The 6,760-nt window shown below is 32.4% G+C and overlaps 1 long non-coding RNA gene across 1 annotated transcript; it reads right to left on the bottom strand.

Annotated features, from left to right (window-relative positions):
- Positions 1-1,450: 1,450 nt before the first annotated feature.
- LOC130228573 (uncharacterized) lies at positions 1,451-4,481 on the bottom strand. The gene is made up of 3 exons (XR_008837781.1): positions 4,342-4,481; positions 3,569-3,614; positions 1,451-1,841 (listed from the first exon to the last, which is right to left on the bottom strand). It is a non-coding gene; the product is annotated as an uncharacterized LOC130228573 (long non-coding RNA).
- Between the last annotated feature and the right edge of the window lie 2,279 nt (positions 4,482-6,760).

The following is a 6,760-nucleotide window of genomic DNA, read 5'->3' as shown; positions in this document are numbered from 1 at the left end:
GAGACACTTTCACTGTACTGGGTTGCGGCTAGAAAGGCATCCGCTGCGTAAAACATGCTGGAATAGTTAGCGGTTCATTCCGCTGTGGTGACCCCTGATAAATAAGGGACTAAGCACTAAGAAAAATTAATGAATGAATCATGGAGACACTTATTTGCCTTCCATAAGTATGCACTGCTCTGATTGGTCAGATGAGCAAGTCTGTTGTGGTTGGTACAGTTTATGTAATAATGGCATTTATTTTACTGTATAATTTAAGCTTGAGTCAAATAAATATTTTTACAGATTTTATGCATTAATGAGCATTTCAGATTCAGAAAGAGTCCATTGTATTAATCACTTATTATTTATCATTAATCAGTTTTGTATATATTAAAACACATTGAAGAATATTAGAGTTTACAATAACATGTTTAACGAGTGTTAATGTTCCCTTATAAATAACATTTGATATAACTGGCCAGTTCTGATTAGGTTAGTTTCAGTGTTTTATTTAGATCTGCACAATATACTGTTTGAGCATTGACACTGTATTGTGTGACTACAGGATGTGTGATGTTAAGTTGGGATCATAGTTGAGCAGGCACCAGTTCAGAAAGCATGTCCGCACTTCTGGATTAAACTTAAATTTTTTAAGCACAAGAAAATAAAACATTAATAGTTTCAACAATAATTAATAGATGAACAGACTCTGTAGAACAAAAAACAAACAAACAAACACAAAAACAAAAAGCACAGTTTATTTCATTTGCATACTAGCTCTATTGTAGTTGTCTGTGTTTTCCTATATTATATGCAGATACTGTATACTCCCCTACAGCATCACCTCAGTCAATAGAAAATAAGTATTTTATTTTTACAAACAGAGCTATTCAATCATCTTTTAAGACATGTTTTAATATCACAATATCTACAGTGCTCAGCATATATGAGCACACCCCTCACTGATCTCTCTTTTATATTATTATTTTCTTTAGAAAGCTTTACAATATTATATTTGTGCATATACATTAGATTAGTCAGTACCAAAGCCAAAACTGGAACTCATCTAACAAAACACAGTGCCAAATTAATATGTTAGGGGAAAATAAGAGTTACAATTTTAATAAACAGGAAAAATCTAAATGTACAATTCAGTAGTTTGTGATTTTTCATTGCAATAACTCGTTTGAATTTAAATGTCTTTTATCTTTCTCTTCTTACAAGATGTTCAGTGACTAATCTCTCATTTTAATGCCTTTAACTATTTAATGAAACTGTTTTGTTTAAATGCACCAAATGTATTAGCTATGTTCATGAGAAATTAGTAAAATCATTCATTTTCAAAAGATGGTGTACTCATGCACTGTTTATGGGAGAAATATAAATATTTGTTACTTTTTTCCAAATCAGACCTATGTTTAATGTTCAGAACTTTTTCATTAAAGCTACTGTAAATCTTTGAGACTCTGCTTGTTGTCCAACACTCTGCATGCAGTACTGTGATGACTCGAGTGATTCAGGCAGCGAAAGCAGAACCATGTTTTACAATGAGGGCAAGTGATGTTGGGACAGAGATCTCCAGTGTAAGTTAGCAGGGCTTTGCATCCTGGACAGGCCCTGAAAAAGGGGCATCCTTTAACCGAGCTGTTCGGTTGATTGATTTTCATGTCACTGAGGAGGGCGGCACGAAGCGCACAGTTGGGCAGCTGGCAGGCACTGGTGGTTGAAGCATACCGTGGCCATTCTCTATGACAGGCCCGGCAAAACTGAAACTGTGATATACGATATTTTGAGCAAGACCTGCAGACTGCTCGCTGACGATCCACAATGTCAACTTTATACCCCTGACAGCTGGGACACTGAGAAAAGAAGAAAGAATTGTTGGGATTTGTTGACACAACTAAATAAAGAGGGATTTCAATTCATAGATACCATCCACTTGCTTTTCCACATATATAACTATGTTAATCAAAATAGGTATCCAGGTAAAGATTTATTTGAGATTTACACAACATTTACAAATGCCATGAATAATTTTACAAGCTTTATAAATTCTCAGCTGAAACAAAGGGCATTTAAAGAACTCCTAATAATAATAATAATAATAATAATAACAATAATAATAATAATAATATCCTAATACTTAAATGTTCCTTTTTGTTTTGAAAGTCTCCTGCAGTTGTTTACATGCATCCAACATCAAAACACTTCCATTTTCCTGTAACATGCACCTTATTTTTCAATGCGGAAGTAAAGTATTTACTATGAATCATTTGCCACAATGAGGAAATATCTAAAACAAACAAACAAAAACAAAGTGCAGCTGACGGTAAAACTGCTACAAACCAGCGAGTTTGTAATTATGACAATACATTGAAATAGTATAGACAAATTAGCAGTTTGATTTTAATTTAACCCAATTTAATTCCAGTGATGAATCATTAAAAGAATTAGCTGATTAACATGAACAAAATACTCTACAAGTAAAAAAGCCCTTGCACAATGTGATTAAATCTTTTTTACAACTTTTGCAATTAAAGTGAATAATAAAAATGAACGCACAGTATCAATTTTGGCATTAAAATTACATCTGCGCACCATCAGATTTCATTTAGATCTGAGAATTAATCAAACACATTTCTGTTGAGCTTATGAACGCTTCAAATGCCTTCAGGTAAATCACATCTGAATTTTATTTTGTTGAGCTCAAATGCTTAGTGACTGAATTATGATCATTATAAACAATAGAAACAAACTAACAGATTTATTTCTCAGTTTTAGTCATCACAACAGTAGTTTTGCAGAAGTTGTTAAATACTTGTTTGTTTGTTTTTCCTCAGTAATTAATGTTGGCTTGGCAGAACAAATCAACTGAAGTATTTGAGGCAGGTCAAAGCTGATGTTAGCCGGCAACGAAGACCAAAGGCTCAGATTCACAGGTTCATAATAGAATTGATTCTTGAAGGAAAAAGTAACTTTGTTGTTCGTTATGATCTATAACTTTGCAGAGATTTAACCTTTACAAACAGTGACACGTGTAATACAGGCACTTTAAGATTTTGTCACAGAAGATTATTTTAGTAAGATTCTCCCTCCTAATAGACTAATCAATTGTTATTATTCATGAAGTTAATTATAAGTACACATTGCATTTGGTATGTTTTAAGTGTAATTCTTTTTTTACTACAATGCTCTAATGAATGCTTAAGCTTATACAGTTGCATCGTGTATGATTTTCAACAGCAGCATCATAACTGTAACAAATGTATTAAGGCTAATCTTACTAGTGGCCCTAATGGTTTTTTATTTATTGTTCAGTTTTTTAACATTCTAAAACTAAAATGACAATATTTGATCCTAAACGTTTTAGCCCAAGAAGAAGAAGACACTTCTAGACACTTATCTGTGGAAAACTGCATCACAGTTTATCAGACCCCTTGACACAGGGTGCTAAATAAAGCGTAAAGCGTAGGAGCTTAGTTTACCTCTAACAGTATTCAGCCAGTGCAAGTGCCTGAAAATATTGTGTATAAAATGTCTGACATTACAGGGGATAGGAGAGCTCTCAGCGGTCAATCTACTGTACCTTCATGGCATAAATACTCTTGGACCACTTCCACTGGTGGACAAACCTGAGAGAAAGAGCACACATACACAAATCTAAATATACTGAATCATAATTATTAATTAATATTATTTTATCTTTAAATGTTGTTTGTTAAACTGTTAATTATTGTGATTTTTATCACGTCTACTGTATGTCAGTTGTTTTCTCATGTTTTGTTAAATGTTAACATCACAAACGCTTTGGTAATACATATATAAGATTAGTCATGCCAATAAAGCATGTTTGAATTTGAGTTTGAGAGAGGTAGAGGCACAAGATTAGAGAATGAATGTTAGGAGACATTTCTGTTCCTCTGCACAAAGAAACATAATACACATGGTAATATATTCATAATACATATAAACATGATATACAAGTTAATTTTTGGATTATATATTGAAATAGATGTCATATATGCAACGTTTATTTTGTAATATGGCACAAATGGCCTCTTTTAGATATATATATATATATATAAAATCCCAATGATTGAAATAATATACAGCTGCAAGCGGCCATTTCTGCAATATTTTGAAATAATTGTCCACAATTTATGTCATAAATGTCATGGTATGTAGGTCAGTTAACACATTACCATGTGCGCCATAAATATAACTCAAAACATTGACTATAAACGTGTTTCTGGTAACAAGAAAACATTTTTTCTATGTATAAGTGTGAAATGACAGCTTAATGCACTCTTACTGCTATCAAATAAACAGTCAAATTAATAAATGTAAATAAATACTTACTGAAGACTAGCTCATGGATCTAACCACTTCACCGGATGAGAAAAACAAAAGGTCTGTGTGTGGATTACCTGCTTAAACAGACTATAAAGGGGAATACCAAAATACTGAAGGGGATTACCAAAACACTTTTACTTTCTCTATTATTTTTTATCTTTCGGTTTTTGAGGGGGAAAAATACCCTATATATATATAAAAAATTTATATATATCTGAACTGTTCACATACACACACACATATATATATATATATATATATATATATATATATATATATATATATATATATATATATATATATATATATATATGCCAGTTCTGATTAGGTTAGTTTTAGTGTTTTATTTAGATCTGCACAATATACTGTTTGAGCATTGACACTGTATTGTGTGATTACAGGATGTGTGATGTTAAGTTGGGATCATAGTTGAGCAGGCACCAGTTCAGAAAGCATGTCCGCACTTCTCGATTAAACTTACATTTTTCAAGCACAAGAAAATAAAACATTAATAGTTTCAACAATAATTAATAGATGAACAGACTCTGTAGAACAAAAAACAAACAAACAAACACAAAAACAAAAAGCACAGTTTATTTCATTTGCATTCTAGCTCTATTGTAGTTGTGTGTGTTTTCCTCTATTATATGCAGATACTGTATACTCCCCTACAGCATCACCTCAGTCAATAGAAAATAAGTATTTTATTTTTACAAACAGAGCTATTCAATCATCTTTTAAGACATGTTTTAATATCACAATATCTACAGTGCTCAGCATATATGAGTACACCCCTCACTGATCTCTCTTTTATATTATTATTTTCTTTAGAAAGCTTTACAATATTATATTTGTGCATATACATTAGATTAGTCAGTACCAAAGCCAAAACTGGAACTCATCTAACAAAACATCACAGTGGCAAATTAATATGTTAGGGGAAAATAAGAGTTACAATTTTAATAAACAGGAAAAATCTAAATGTACAATTCAGTAGTTTGTGATTTTTCATTGCAATAACTCATTTGAATTGAAATGTCTTTTATCTTTCTCTTCTTGAGATGTTCAGTGACTAATCTCTCATTTTAATGCCTTTAACTATTTAATGAAACTGTTTTGTTTAAATGCACCAAATGTATTAGCTATGTTCATGAGAAATTAGTAAAATCATTCATTTTCAAAAGATGGTGTACTCATGCACTGTTTATGGGAGAAATATAAATATTTGTTACTTTTTTCCAAATCAGACCTATGTTTAATGTTCAGAACTTTTTCATTAAAGCTACTCTAAATCTTTGAGACTCTGCTTGTTGTCCAACACTCTGCATGCAGTACTGTGATGACTCGAGTGATTCAGGCAGCGAAAGCAGAACCATGTTTTACAATGAGGGCAAGTGATGTTGGGACAGAGATCTCCAGTGTAAGTTAGCAGGGCTTTGCATCCTGGACAGGCCCTGAAAAAGGGGCATCCTTTAACCGAGCTGTTCGGTTGATTGATTTTCATGTCACTGAGGAGGGCGGCACGAAGCGCACAGTTGGGCAGCTGGCAGGCAATGGTGGTTGAAGCATACCGTGGCCATTCTCTATGACAGGCCCGGCAAAACTGAAACTGTGATATACGATATTTTGAGCAAGACCTGCAGACTGCTCGCTGACGATCCACAATGTCAACTTTATACCCCTGACAGCTGGGACACTGAGAAAAGAAGAAAGAATTGTTGGGATTTGTTGACACAACTAAATAAAGAGGGATTTCAATTCATAGATACCATCCACTTGCTTTTCCACATATATAACTATGTTAATCAAAATAGGTATCCAGGTAAAGATTTATTTGAGATTTACACAACATTTACAAATGCCATGAATAATTTTACAAGCTTTATAAATTCTCAGCTGAAACAAAGGGCATTTAAAGAACTCCTAATAATAATAATAATAATAATAATAATAACAATAATAATAATAATAATATCCTAATACTTAAATGTTCCTTTTTGTTTTGAAAGTCTCCTGCAGTTGTTTACATGCATCCAACATCAAAACACTTCCATTTTCCTGTAACATGCACCTTATTTTTCAATGCGGAAGTAAAGTATTTACTATGAATCATTTGCCACAATAAGGAAATATCTAAAACAAGCAAACAAAAACAAAGTGCAGCTGACGGTAAAACTGCTACAAACCAGCGAGTTTGTAATTATGACAATACATTGAAATAGTATAGACAAATTAGCAGTTTGATTTTAATTTAACCCAATTTAATTCCAGTGATGAATCATTAAAAGAATTAGCTGATTAACATGAACAAAATACTCTACAAGTAAAAAAGCCCTTGCACAATGTGATTAAATCTTTTTTACAACTTTTGCAGTTAAAGTGAATAATAAAAATGAACGCACAGTATCAATTTTGGCATTAAAAT

The sequence above is a fragment of the Danio aesculapii genome, chromosome 5 (genome assembly GCF_903798145.1).
Source record: "Danio aesculapii chromosome 5, fDanAes4.1, whole genome shotgun sequence".
NCBI classification, from domain to species: Eukaryota; Metazoa; Chordata; class Actinopteri; order Cypriniformes; family Danionidae; genus Danio; species Danio aesculapii.
This window is presented reverse-complemented; position numbering and strand designations above follow the sequence as displayed.